General features: G+C 35.1%; 1 protein-coding gene across 1 annotated transcript in view; it reads right to left on the reverse strand.

Moving 5' to 3' along the window:
• The window catches only part of LOC150106943 (diacylglycerol kinase theta-like), a 610762-nt gene that overhangs the window by 304981 nt on the left and 289779 nt on the right, over positions 1-16002 (reverse strand). The window lies entirely within an intron of this gene.

Below are 16002 nucleotides of genomic sequence, written 5' to 3' on the forward strand. Positions count from 1 at the left end.
ACTACCATAAATGTGATTTATTGCCCATCTTCTTCCCTAGTAAAGTAGCACTACTATACCTCCCCAACCATTAGGTCGAGGAAAGTATGATGAGAGGGAATAATAATAATCAGTAGTAATAGTAGCATGTGTCTTTAATTAGGAACATAAGGATTCCCAGTGATGAAGCATCCATGCTGATATATTGTTGCCAGTGAACAAACCATCTGGATTGATTATTTAATGCATTACACTGCAATTTGCTGATATTCTGATGGGAAGGGTAAAAAAAATAAAGTTTGTAAACATGCCTTAATGTTTATCAAATTCCTCTTGCATTTCATGAATGCAGTGTTTTGGGAACACTTGCAGGGAACTACAAAACAAAAGAGTGCTGTTTTTTCATGATAAATTATTTTTCATATTACTTTCCTATGGATTAAATTTGTTTTCATTTTTGAATAGCAGACTGGTTTCTGATCTTTTCTTTCTTCGCCCATATTATAATTTATCTGCTGCAACTCAAGTAATGAAATGAATTAGTAAATAAAGTATAGATTTAGTTTATTTACTAATTCATTTCATTACTTGAGTACCTACATTGTACCAAAGAATACTTTTGCAAATCATCAGGTTAATTCATACAATCACTGAAAAAACAAACGAAAAAGTATTATTCTGCAAATCATCAGATTCATTGATACCTTGTTTAAAAGTAATTTATCACACCCCTCCTCTCCAAAAAAAAAAAAAAACATTCACAATGTAAAATGTATTTTTTTTATTATTGATCCAGGCCAAAAAAAAAAAAAAAATTAATTAAAATTAAAATAAAAAATAAATAAAAAAACACCAGTATTAATGGATTTTTGGAGATGCCATTTAGGTAAATTTGTAAGGTTTTCTCAGAAAATAATAATTTAAAACATAGGAATTCAGATTAAAAAAAAAATATTGGAAAAATTGGGAAAGGAGGGAAAAGGATTTATGAAGATTATTTGAATCCTGTTTTGGCTACCTTTCAATTAGAGATGTGATATATCCCCTTACCCCCACCCCCTCCCAAATGTCTTTAAAGGTAAGTAACTGGAAGTTGACAAAGGGGATGATTAAGTTAAGAATACTGATGAGTAGCACTTTTTTTTGGGGGGACGATATATACAACGGTATGGTGTACCATTGCGTAACCACTTATTAATAGCGACACATGACCTATGGATGCAATATCCTTTTGATTTAAAATGTTTCCTGCTAGCATACTGGCACAGACTGTTTGACAAAAAAAAAATTCTGCAGATAAGTATACATGTGGATTTATTTCTGGGGGTTCAGGACTGGTGACTGGTGTATTTGTTTTAAAAAAAAAGTTCTCTCAGAAAAGAATAAAAAATAGGAATAATGAATAATAAAAAATAGGAAAAATTGAAAAAACTGGAAGATGGCATTCATTTTCTGACTTATAGTCTGCCAACCACAGGTTGGAAAACAATGCACTAAAAGAAAATCAGATTGGGTTGAGTTGTTTGGAATTATGGTTGAAGCAACCAGCCTTAATTAACTGCATGTTTCTTATTGCTAAGCAAGCAACCAAGGTAAGGTTTTCTGAGAAAACCTTACCTTGGTTGTTTGTTTAGCAACAAGAAAAATCTTTCCATCCCTTTGTGAGACAGGCTAACTCCCCGTCAGATAAAAACACCTGATAAAGGTTCTTGGCATCCCAGATAAAAGTAGGATGCTGAAGTTCTTTCTGAGCAATTTCTTTAAATGAGGAGCAGAATTTTTCTTTTCTCAGTTTTCTGAATGCCTCAGTTTTGTAGAAAACAGGTTTAGAATAGGTTTTTTTTTGTTGTTGTTATGCATTAGCAAATAAAAAACTGAATTTTTTAGCCACATTTTTTTATAGTTTTCTATGTTCTAGATGAGATTTTTCAAGTTGACGAAGTGCTTTTATATCATTTCACCAGAGGCTAATAGAAGTGAAACATTCATTGCTAATAATTAAAATAACATATGATGTGTAATATAATAGAAGAATCATGACTGCAGATAAGAGATTTAAAAAACTACACTTTTCATCAAATTGATTAGGTACATATATGTGGCAGTTAACATTAATATAAAATTTCACAAAAAAAATTGGTTTTTGTGAAACTGACTCAGATTTAAAATCTAATTTATTTTAATTAATCTATTTTAAAAAAGCTTAACATTGGAATTGTTTTACTCATTGCTTGTTTTGGAAAGTGTATTTCTAAGACTTCAAGTGACTCGTTATATATTATGTAAGGGATTTGTTTGACACACTGAATGTACTCTACCATCACAACCTCCCATGGTTCTCTCCATGTAAACACCTGCACTTCTGAACTACAACCAACCATCCTTGAAGAAAATAAATGTGCTCTGCCTTTTGCTTTTATAGACTCCCTAGAGGGGAGGGGGGGAATAAACGTTTATTCCGATGCTGGTAGTAGCTATAGTGTTATATTATTTGCTTGTAAGGTTAAGTTAAGTTAGAGTTTTTCTACTTGGTTATACTATAAATTAAAAATGAAGTCATGAAACTACTTCATGTACAAACTATGTGTGCTTACACTTTGATAAAGGATGAAACCATGAATATAATTTCTTGGCATCTTTAATTTATAATATAACCAAGTAGGAAAACTCGACATCTATCTCTAATCCAGAGTATTTCAGTAATAAAGTGCGACACCTTTTGGCTACTTGTATATGGAAATATGACTTCTGCATTACTTCAAATTTGGTATTACTTGTGGGTCTGGCTCCAACTAATGAGGCCTCAATAAAGGTCAAAACACTGGATTTGACATTCTTTCCATTAAAAAAAAAACTAAATGGTGTAAAGAAATCTTTAATTTCTTTTGCCATGAAGTTCCACAGTTGGATACTGACAACATTTTGTTTCATAACTTGATGAAGTTCTAAGGGTAGCCTAACAAGAGGGATCTTGCTTGTAGAGTTGCATATGGCCACCTTCCAGTCAATATCATTATTATTATTAATAAATAATAGTACTTTATTCTTATTATTATATAGGGTATTATTCATATAATACACTGTAATCACTCTCAACAGTTTAAAAGTCTCAATCGTATCACCTTTCCTTCTTCTATCCACCAACTCTGCAGTCCACATTCCCTCAGCCGATCCTCATAACTAGCACTGTACAGTCCCAAAGATGAAAGCATCTTTGTCATCCACCTTTGTACCCTTTCCAAAGTTAATTTATCCCCTTCAAATCATGGGGACCAAATATGAGAACAATAGTCCAAGTGTGGTCTGAACAGGGTCTTATACAACAGAATGATAACTCTTATCTCTGCAGGTCAGTGTCCTTCTCAGTATTGCAGCAATCCTCTGTATTACCTTCACCACCTTTGCAATATGTCCCTTAATTTTCAGTATAGCTCCTCCATATAGAGTATAATCGTCCAGTACAGCTCCTCCAATAGAGTATGTAGCATCCCATCGATGTGTCCCAAACCTCAACCGGACACCCTCATTCATTTGCCCATCTATCTAGCTTATTCAAATCCTCTTGCAGGGCTACTACATCTGCACTATTACTAATAACCCTTCCCAGCTTCACATCATCTGCAAATAACTTAATATCCCCTTGCAATCCACTGACAATATCATTGATATAAAGGTTAAACAATATAGGTCCCAGTACTGAGCCCTGCGAGACCTCACTTGTAACCCTCTGCCTCCTTGAAACTGCCCCACCATACACAATTCTCTGATACTATCCAACAGCCAATCCTGAAACCAGTTGACCAACCCGAGATTCAAACCCATGTACTGCAACTTAAATATCAGCTTATCATGTAGCACCCTGTCAAATGCCTTCACTAAATCCAAGAAAATGGCAGTATATGCCTTTCCCTCATCTACTGCTCTTGTAAATTTATTATAAAAGGCTAGCATATTACTAAAACAAGAGCACCCCTTCACAAATCCATGTTGACTCTCACAGATAACATTATCCTCATCTGTCCAATGCTGTATATGGTCCCTCACTAATTTCTCAAAGATCTTAACAACTACTGATGATACACAACTGGCCTAATAATTAGACAGTTCCAGTCTGCTACTGTCCTTATCCATTGGCACTATCTTACCTTCCTTCCATTCCCTGGGCACCTCCCTGTAGCCAGACTTTCATTGAAAAGCCAGGCCAGGGCAAAGAAGCTGTCATATCTTTAGCATATTCTCTCAAAACTAATGGTGAAATACCATCCAGTCCCACAGCTTTACTGACATTCAGAGTACTCAGCATCTGGAACACTCTCTCCTCCTGCACCTCTAAACTGCCCTATCCTTCTTGTACTAAACTTTATTCCTCCAGGATGAAATACTCCAATAAAGTGTTCATTGAACCCATTTTTATCCCACAATCATTTCTCCTCCTACTGGCCACATAGATAAAAAAATTCCCTAGGATTTTCTTTTGATCTTAGGGCCAATCTCTTCTCATATTCCAGTTTTGCTTTCCTTACCATATTAGTCAATCTCCTGGCCTGTGTCTTATATTCTTCATGCATCTGCTCTTTACCTATATCCTTATATCTCTTCCATAGCATTTTTTTCGCATGCAGTTCCTATTTAATATTGTTTGTCATTCACTTTACTCCAAATTGTGTCCTCTTCTTCACTCGTGGAATACAGCTTACTATTGCTGCTAACAAATATTCCTTCACAATTTCCCAAGTACTGATGATATCCCAGCCTTCCAATTCCTCCCTCCATGAAACTTCCCCAAGTTGACGTCTAAGACTATTATAATCACCTGGCTTATAATTCCACATAAGTTCCTGTCTCTTTGATACTCCTGCATGTCTATTCATCTTCCAAGTCAAAACTATATGGTCACTCTCTAACTGGTGGAAGAGATGTCATTTTAGTTATTATCAACTCTTCTGATGCTATGACTAAATCCAACTCTTGAACCTCTTGTTCCCTCTATTACATGTTGCCTAAGACATTTGTCCCCCAATAATTCTAGAAATTCCATTCCCTTATTGCTACATGCATCTTCCTCTCCCCAATTTATACTGCTGTAGTTAAAATCTCCCATAACAATCATTCTTCTTGCACTTGCCAAGCTCAACTATCTAAACATCTCCTGGTCCCCACCCTCTGTGTTCCATGGTGTGTAGCAACACCCCACTAAATATCCTGCTCTGCCCACCTCTACCTCACACCATATACTTTCAAAGTCATTAGTATCACTGCCTTCCAAAGCCTCCACTCTTAGAGGACATAAGTCATCACTTATCATAAGCAGTACTCCACCACCATGCTTTCTCTTCCTATCCTGCCAAAAAATGCTGTACCCTGCTACTTCTATTCCTGTTATTATATACTCTTCTGTCAACCACGTCTCAGTGATCCCAATAATCTTTGGCCAAGCTGATGCTATCAGTGCCACCAATTCTTCTCCTTTATTCCGGATACTCCTGGCATTGGTGTAATGCATAAAAATGCCATTGTTTCTATACCTAGCATTATCCCCTCTAGACTCCACTGGGCTCAGCGTTACCTGATATCATCCCCTTCTCCCAAGTACCTATTTCCATAAAAGGCCACCCATGCTGCCATCCACCCTTGGACACACCGACTCATTCAGAACAGCAATCTCGCCAGATGCCTATGTCCTTTCTCATTCAAATGCAAGTGGTCTCTCACATACAATTTCTCTCTGTCCTCAAACACCCTCCAAGCATCCACATATTCCAATCCTCTCTTGTGACACATTCTAGCTATATGTTATTCAATATTACTGCTCTTCTGTTCAGCTCGTCACTATCATACCTAGGCAACACACACACACACACAATCTTTCCTCTCTGTGCCTTCATTCGCACAACCTTAAGCAAGAATCTCATATCCCTCTTTGCCCAATTACCTCTCAAGTCAATTGTTCCTACCATCAAAATCATCTCGTCCACCCTTTCACTCCTCTTAATTGCATAGCCACACTTTCTATCGTTCCTCCACGCAAACTCTCCTCATGCATCCTATCTTGAATACCACGGATCATTGAGTCTCCATACATTAAACCTTTAAAATCATGGCCCTTTCCATAATGCATAGGATTATACATGTCTGCAAGGATATGTGTTGCATTATGGGATACTAACGCAACTGATGTAAAGTCATTAGCCTCTATATAGAAGTTGCGAAGTCATGAAGGTACTTTAACATTGGAGATCCCATCTGTGACATCTGTTACCAATTGGTAACAGTAGAGCATGCATTCTACAGCTGTCCTCTTGTCCTGTGTATTTAGAACAGATTATGTAATGTGTTGGGCATTCCATTACTTACAACGGAACAGGTTATTTTTTTTTTTTTACAAGACCCACCCACCACCTGTCATCAATGGGAAGAGAATTTTGATTTTTAAAATTAATGAATTAAAATACCATTTATGTAAGGCTAAAAAGAAACATGGATTTGAAAATCAGCAATATGACATCCAAATTCTTTATAATATTGCATTGTGGAAATTTTATTGTTCAGTCAGACGAATATTTTGTATTTAGAAAGAAGCATTCTAGGAGATATCAAATTTATCACTAGATGGTGTAGATCACCCACATTATGCAATATTCACCAGGGGGAAGATAAAATTCTGTCTATTCTTACTATGTGAGGGTTTTTAAACAGTTCATTTTCTTACAATATGGTTTTATAGTCAATTGCAAGGATGACTGGAGGGAAATCCCAGGCAGAGAAGGCCAACTCAAAGCAGTTAAACCAAGATGCAGCCAACCACCTGGGTATCAGGTGTCTTTGTGCTTTAATTTCAATTAGTCTTTTGGTTGTTCATCTATATGAGATTGGTGAAAAAGGAAAACTGATAACCTTTGGCTATATGATGATATAAAAGAGCTGAGTCCTTTTCTCTCTCTCTCATGCTATCTATCTTTCTTTCTCCTAATACTATCAGGCTCCCTTACACCTCTATACTAACTACTCTAGGCCTATGATGAGCAAACCTTTAATTTTTCACCTCAACAAAGGTTGAAACCAGTCTTGGCAGTGGCCCTTTCCATAATGCATAAGATTTATGTGGTGCATTATGGGATACTAATGCAAGTGATGTAAAGTCATTAGCTTCTATATAGGAGTTGCATAGTCATGAAGTTACTTCATATGCAAACTGTTTGCTTGCCTTTGGATAAACCAACAATATAATTTCATGGCATCTTTAATTTATAATATAACCAAGTGGAAAAACTCTCAGCATTAGTTCAGTATTAAATTTAAAGATATTTATAGTACACACAACATGTTTTTATACCAATTATATATTTGGTTTAATCCTTCATCCAAGTGTAAGCAAACAAAGTTTACACCTGAACTATTTTCCTGACTGGAGCAAACTCATGGCAAAGGTGGTATAAGTTCTCATCACTTGCCTCAGCATCCCATAATGCAAAGCATATATCCTTGTGGACATGTATAATGCTATGCATTAAGGGAAGGGTCACTACCCACACCTTATTATTAAAATTCTCTGCTTTAGAGATGAATTGATGGAAGTTTTTTCACTTCACTATGTTACCAATTTATATATTTGGTTTAATCCTTTATTTACTTCCACCTTAGTATCACCACCTCTGGGTCTAGCTCCCACTGATGAGACCTCAATAAAAGTCGAAACCGGTCTGGGTAGTGACCCTTCCCTTAAGGCATAGCATTATACATGTCTGCAAGGAGATGTGCTTTGCATTATGGGATACTAAGGCAAGTGATGAGAACTTATACCACCTTTCCATGAGTTGCCCCAGTCCTGAAAATACTTCAGGTGCAAACTTTGTTTGCTTACACTTAGATAAAGGATTAAACCAAATATATATATAATTGGTAGCATAGCCAAGTGAAAAAGCTTCCATCAACTCATCTCTAATCCAGAAAATTTTAATAATAAGGTGCGACACCTTTTGGCAACTGGCATATGGAAATATGACTTCTCCATTACTTCCACCTTAGTATGTGGAGCCAGACACCAACTCAGACCTAGAGGTGGTGTCTGAGGTGGACATGTATAATGTCCATCCCATGTCCTTGCAGACATGTATAATGCTATACATTAAGGGAAGGGTCACTACCCAGACCGGTTTCGACCTTTACTGATGAGACCTCAATAAAGGTCGAAACCGGTCTGGGTAGTGACCCTTCCCTTAATGCATAGCATTATACATGTCCACAAGGATATATGCTTTGCATTATGGGATACTAAGGCAAGTGATGAGAACTTATACCACCTTTGCCACAAGTTGTTGTAGTCCTGAAAATATTTCAGGTGCAAACTTTGTTTGCTTACACTTGGATACAGTATTAAACCAAATATATAATTGGTAGCATAGCCAAGTGAAAAATCTTAAATATGTTTTTATGCTCCCACCTACAAAAGGTTATCATTTGCAAATCTATAGTATATTTTGTACCATGGGCAGGCTAGCAATATTTTTTCCTTTATCAATTTGTGTGTGTGTGTACACACAATTATATATAGTGTGTACATATTGTATATGTGCATATATATATATTTTTTTTTCATTTATATTTTTTACTTAGTCCAGAAACCCTGCTATAGAGACCAAACATGGAACTTTTCAAGCCACTTCAGACCTCCAATAAGCAGAGGAGTGGCTCACACTGGGTGATAACATTCATCTCTCACAATCTGCTAGTTGGAGAACAAGTACACTAGCCACTCTGCCAACCAGGCTGGTAACATGGATATGTAATAGACAATCTATTCTTTAAAAAAAAAAAAAAATTATTGTACTTTTCTTAGAACATAATTTCATCAATAAAAGAAACCAGTAATTATATTAATGAAATACTGCAATGATCTATATATCTTATTCTTCGAACACCTTAACCTCTGAAGTAGGTACACAACAGGGGCGAATGCTGGTCTTGAAATTTACATTTGCTCTTGTTATCATTCAGGGAATGAGAGGTGTGATTGAAGTCTGATTAGCAGAATAATGAATATTCGAAAATTCATGCCATTATATAAATCGCGTTATGCGAGTCTCAGATCACATAGAAAAAGTAGGGTTATGTTCCGAAATCGTTTTTTTTTTTTAATTATATAAACAACAATGACATATCCAACAAAAAATATATTTTTATTTAATTCAGGTAATTCATGCAAGTTAACAAAACATATAAACTATGAAACAAATACATAGTATAAAAGTATAAAAATTACAAATTGTACTTAAACTTCATTGCACATAATGCATAAATACTTTAGGCAAAATAAAATAGTGCATATTTTAATCTTTCATAGCACGAGGATTTGAGGATTGGTTAATAAACACTGGTTTTGTCATGTAATCACCTAATGCATTATTACAAAACAGCAGAGTAATTCTATCTTTGGAAACTTGGAATCCAGGAGCTGATCTTTCATTTTTCGAAATATAGGTGCGTTTTTATACTTTTTTTTTTTTTTTCCAATATAATCCGGATTCATCTGCATTGAACACCTGGTCTGCACTATAAATGTTTATAAACCTTGAGAGTTTTTTGTTTAATAAGATTTCCATCCACAGGAGTTTTCTTTTGAGGAGAAATCTTCTATCGAAATCATTAGAGATTTCTCCATTAGAATACCACGTACACAAGCAACCTGCTTTGCACTAACATTGACCCAGCAATAAATACTTTCTCGGATTTTATGTTCATTTTGTTTGATTGTTCGAATTGTTGATTCATTTAAATTTAAAGTCCCTGCAAAAACTCCTGGTTTTTCTCCATTTTTCAACCGATCCAAGATTTTGAATATTTTTCTTCAAGAGAAATTAATTTTGTTTTCAATGTTGGTTTTCCTTTTCCCTTTCGTTGCAGTTTGTGGCCATCACTATAAAAATAATTTTTTACACAAAAAAGCAAGCATTACATATTGTATGTAACTCACCAGAAAATAAAGTGCTCAGCTTGAGATGAACACAGTTATGATTTTTAATGCACTTTCCTGGCAGAAACGAGGACAATTTACAATGAAAAACAACTGAAAGTTGTTTTTCATTGTAAAAATGAAACGTGAAAAACATATGAAAAGATAAAGGGTTACTACAATTTGTAGACAGTGTTTTTATCGGAACTGTGTTGTATAAGTACTGCATTCAACAAGGGTTACTACAATTTTATACCGAGTTATATTGAAGCCACATTGTATAAGTACCGTGTTATACAAGCGTTACCTGTATTTAGAAATGTATGTACATTTAATCATACAAATAGCTATTTGAATACAAATTCTACCCTACGGTCTTCTTTATGAACTGGTCAATAACATCGTCATAAAAAGTTGGTTGTAACTTAATTTTCCTAAAATTAAGTTACAACATGCACACTTGTAAAGGCTGGCTGAAGCTCACTGGCTAGAGCTACTTTGACTAAGTATGGCCCGTGTTTAAGCAACAGGGTGAGATGACATGGAGGGAGCGGAAATGGCTATGCATGCACATGAAATCACAGAGCTGAAGCGAGGACCTGGATGCTCCCACAACCGAGCAAGCCAAGGTAGCTTGACTAGCGTTGGCCTTAGATACACAATGCAAAAGCTCAATTATTGCCGCGCAAGCTTAAAACATCTTCTGTCTACAAAAATGAAAGCGTAAATGGAATGCTTATAAATGCACGCATTTATTAACAAATAAATAGTACTTCTTTCTCAATTAACGAGCTTGTGCAGCAAGCATGGAGAATTCAGCACTGGTACACAAATGTAATATAGTATTGTCATAATATGTTGGGATGGGTTTAAATTAGTGTTTCTCAACCTTTCATGTGTGCCCCATTTTTTAATATTAGATTTTGTGGTGCCCCCTATTCCCCCCCCTGCAATTCTTGTGTTAAGACATTGACGAAATCCATAAAAGTTAGCAAAACAAAACAAAAAAAACAAACAAACTAGAAATTAAAATTTTCAAACATTCATACAAATTTAAAAATGCCATTAAATCTTTCGAAAATTGTACAGATCTGGCATCACTGCACGGACTGTTGAATCGCATCAGTCTTTCAGAAACATTTGCGATTTCATCACGAAAAATCTCGAACGTTCTGGAAATATTTCTGAGAGTTTAAATAAGGCTTGAAATGGCAAGACAGCAGTAAGACTGCAACAGTAAGAAGTCGATAGTTGGTGTTATTTTACTTCTATTCACAATGACTGTGATACACAATATACAAATAATCTTTTCTAGTAGAAAAATGGATAAATTTTTAATTGGACATAAGGGTATCTGACGATTGTGGAGCATGGAAGTCAACAAATTCAGGTTCACAGAATATCTCTCTGAAAGTATGCAACAGAATATTTAGATTTCGCATTAAAAATAAAAAAGATTAGATCTAACATTAAAAAGATTACAAAGCTTTTTAATGCTAGATTTTTGCTTTTCAAAACATTTCAGTTTGGCATCAAAGACCTCTCGAGGTTTGTTAACATACTCCTTATGAAGTGTTTCCAAATTAAATGATGAAGAAAGATCACTGTGTGTTATTTGTTCGAAAATTTTGGTGGCTGATAGCATGAAACTGAATAAACTTAAAAGACATTTGGAAACACTTCATAAGGAGTATGTTAACAAACCTCGAGAGGTCTTTGATGCCAAATTGAAATGTTTTGAAAAGCAAAAATCTAGCATTAAAAAGCTTTGTCTGTAAATGAAAAAGCTTTACTTCTTACAAAGGTGCATATAAAATACCTAGGTGCAAAAGCCCCACACTATCAGAGAAGACCTAATTCTGCCAGCTGCGATTGAAATTGTTGAAACTATGCTTGGAGAAAGTTTTACTAAACAACTACAGTGCATACCTCTATCAAATGATACTGCTGCTTGGAAAATCGGTGATATATGTGAAGATATGCAGCAACAACTTTTGTTGAAGCTTTGTGACCAATTATTTTCAATTCAGCTTGACGAGGCAACAGATAGCATTTAATTGCTTATGTTCAATTTTGTGATGGATTATCAGCAGTTGAAGAGTTATAGTTTTGTAAACCAACAGAAAGAAGAGCCACAGCACCTGAATTGTTATATTGCCCAATTTTATATGTAAGGCAAACATACAGCAGAAAAATTGTGTTGGAATTTGCATTGATGGTGCTTGAGTTATGTCTGGAAGGTTTAAAAGTTTACAAGCTCTTGTGAGGGAAAAATCTCCACATTGTATTTGGACACATTGCATCATTCATAGAGAAACTCTTTGCTGTAAAGGAAATGAGTCCTGGTCTAAACGTTGTGCTAACAACAGTTATAACAGTGGTGAATTATATAAAAATGAGACACTTAAAATCAAGACTGTTTTCTGAACTTTGCAAAGACATGGCTGGAACAGAACATTCAGTGTTACTATTTTACTGTGAGACAAGATGGTTATCACAGGGAAAATGTTTACATGTTTATGAATTAAGAGAATTAATTAAGAATTAATAGCAATCTTCTTGGAAGAGGAAAATCACGAAGAAGCAGAGAAGTTTGGAGACCACTTATTTGTGATGAAATTGAGGTACTTGGTGGACATATTCGAGAAACTAAATATATTAAACCTGCAACTCCAAGGAAAAAATACCCTTATCTTAAAGATGAGTGACAAAGTTAATAGTTTTAGTAAACCTAGGTAGGGTTATGGAACAAAAATTAAAAATGTTTGCAAATATGGATGAATTTATGAAAACCTACAAGGCAGAAGAGCAACACATCAAAGTTTTATTTGTAACTATTGAAAATCATTGAACCATGTAGACGAAGAATTTTAGAAACTATTTCATAACCAACGACAACATAATAACAATTAGTGGGTTAGACACCAATTTCAAATTATCCCTAAGGTTTTTCAATTGAAGAAGAGGAACAATTTATAGACTTCATGTCAAGTGGCAAAATAAAAAGACAATTTGCATCTAAATCACTGCTTGAATTTTGGGACAGTGTTGATGATGAATTTTCTGCACTAAAGTCAAGAGCTTTTTGTGCACCTTTGCCATTTCCAACATCTTTTCTTTGCGAAATCAGGTTTTCTGCAGTGGCTGCCTTAAAAACAAAATACAGATCTCAGCTAAATATGGAAAGAGAACTAAGAGTGTCAATTTCAATGTATCACCATCATATAAAAAGCTCCACAACACAGGCCCAAGGAAGTCATTAATTTTTAGATTCTCTCCTATTATTTAGTTTTAATTAGTTGCTCGGTATATTTTGCAATATTGATATGTTCCCACTGTATCAATACAGTGGATTTTATACATATTATTATTTTATTTTCAGAGCGTATTTTATGCTTTTGTTTCAATAAAGTAGTTTTTCCTTTGATTTCCACTTTCTTCATGTCCCCTTTAGGGGGCATGTCCCAAAGGTTGAGAATCACTGGTTTAACTGGAGATATACAACTATTTGCAGAGGATATGGTCTTACTAGAATATTTGAATAGATAGTTTGAGTGAGCTAGTAAGTGGGGCTGTCAATTCAACTGTGAAAAGTATAAGGTTCTAAAATTTAGTAATCAATGATGGAATGTGAAGTACACACTTAGGAAATTTTGAAGGAGGTAGAGGAGATGACAGATCTTTGAGTGGTGGTGGACAAGGACCTGAGCTTCAAACACCACACTGCACAAGATGTTAAGTCATCACATCAGATTATAGCAATGATTCAGAGGACTATGAAGTGCAGAAATAAAAAGTTACTGTTCCATTGTATAAGGTCAGCTAGTAGGAGGATATATTAGAAAGGGTCTTGAGAAAATTGACTAAAGTGGTAACTATTCTTTGGAATGTAGGGTATGAAGACAGACTGAGGGAATGTAATTTGAAAAGCTTTTTGAATAGGAGGAGAAGGGATATGATTGAGACACATAAATTGGTCAGAAGTTGGTCCAAGTTAAAGTGCAAGAAATTTTTCATATAACAGGAGGTGGAGTAGAACAGCCATTCTTGAAAAATGTATAAGGGTGTGGGTAAAGGAGTGAGGAGCAGGTTCTTTGCATGGAGAGTGGTTGGTGAGTGGAATGTGTTACCTGAGAGTGAAGAGAATGCTCACATACTGAATGAGTTAAAGACCCAGTGTGATGATCTTTATGTGATAATATGTACCTCCTGCAATGAGTTTCTAATTGCGTGGAGTTCTGGGATTAATAATAATCCCTGTCATACTTCTTGAACTTGTTCACTGCCAAAGCACTTGCAACTGATTCTGGCAACTCATTCTATCCTTTCTTGCCAGGTATTAAAAGATTTCTTCTACAGCAACAATAATATCCCTTTAATACTTATGTTTCTATTATACATTTCGTATTTCAATTATCAACTAAACTTTGCAATACACACACAAACTTCAGTTTGTCCTCACAGGAATGTTCCCTAGACCTGCCACAATCAGTTATTTATTACTGACTACATTATTTGTATAATATTGTTATAATATTGGCTAGATCTGCTTGCATAATATACCTATCATAACAAGTCAGTTGTTGTAATGAATATATTATGCAAGCAGATCTAGCTAATATTATGCTCATTAAAAGGTGCAGTAATGCGTCCATACACAAAGAACTGACAGAATTACCTTAATACTGGAGCTGCACAATATCCATCTCCATTCTTCTATGAAAAAAACACCAGTATGTCAGAATAGCACAATGACCTATTTTTGACAGCAGGAGAAAAACACACAGTACAACATGTCTTACTTTCCATGTCATATAATTCAAGCATGATGCAAGACAGATGTCTTATATGTCATATAAAAGATCTGTGTAACCTATAATTTTGAAAGAGACAACAAAGAATTTGCTGGGATAATTAGCATATCTGTAATAAAAAAAAAGTGAGTTGATAAATGTTTATTCTGAAATATGCTGCATTGGCTTAGGATCCAGTGATATATATTCAATTCTGGAACTGTTTAAATTATTGTCAGCCAACTATTTTGCAGGATATCATACCTGCCCCCCCCAACACACACACATTTTATACTTCAATAGCTTTCTTGCTTCAATTTTCTTTAAAATTTCTCATTTTATTTCTTCCATAATGAATGGTGCAAGGATGGGCAAATGTATATGTTAGTAAAGATTGGTTTCAATAAGCCAAAAATGAAACATGACCTGTAGGATTTCGAATTATTAAGGTATCCAAAAAGTATCCGATAATTTTTAACAACTATAATTACAACTAAAATAAACATAAACAGTTAATAGAAAGGGGGATGGTAAATCCCGTTTTATTTTATAGTGGGTACGAAACTCAGATCGAAATCCATAGAGTATCATTCCGAAAAAACTATCGTCGGGCTAAAGTGTAAATGATCACTTGGGTAGTACAACACCAGGGCAACTCCATGCAAAGGTGGAGCAAGCTCCGTTACTAACTTTAATATTCTTTCATAATGTAAAACCCAGCTCCTAAGAGATGTGTGTGTGTGTATATATATATATATATATATATATATATATATATATTGTTTTACATTATGAGAAGAGGTCACTACCCAGACTAGTTTCAACCTTTTTTGAGGTCTCATCAGTGAGTGGGTAGACCTGAAATATCAAGGTTTTATGTAAACACGAACTTACATACCTCTACTATCAAATTGCCAAAGTGGAAATAATAAGATAATAAGCATTTCAGTTTATTATCTTAATAATTAACAATATAGGAGTGCACCACTTCGGCAATTCAATAGCAGAGGTATGTAAGTTCGTGTTCACTTAAAACCTTGATATTCCAGGTCTACCTACTCACCGATGAGACCTCAAAAAAGGTTGAAACCGGTCTGGGTAGTGACCTCTTCTCATAATGAGAAACTATATATATATATATATATATATATCTCTCTCTCTTAGGAGCTGGGTTTTATATTATGAGAGAATATTAAAGTTAGTGATGGAGCTTGCTCCACCTTTGCATGGAGTTGCCCTGGTGTTGTACTACCCAAGTGATCATTTACACTTAGGCCCGCC

The sequence above is a fragment of the Typopeltis vanoorti genome, chromosome 5, assembly GCF_054136105.1.
Source record: "Typopeltis vanoorti isolate ZY-2024b chromosome 5, IOZ_Tvanoo_1.0, whole genome shotgun sequence".
Taxonomy (NCBI): Eukaryota; Metazoa; Arthropoda; class Arachnida; order Uropygi; family Thelyphonidae; genus Typopeltis; species Typopeltis vanoorti.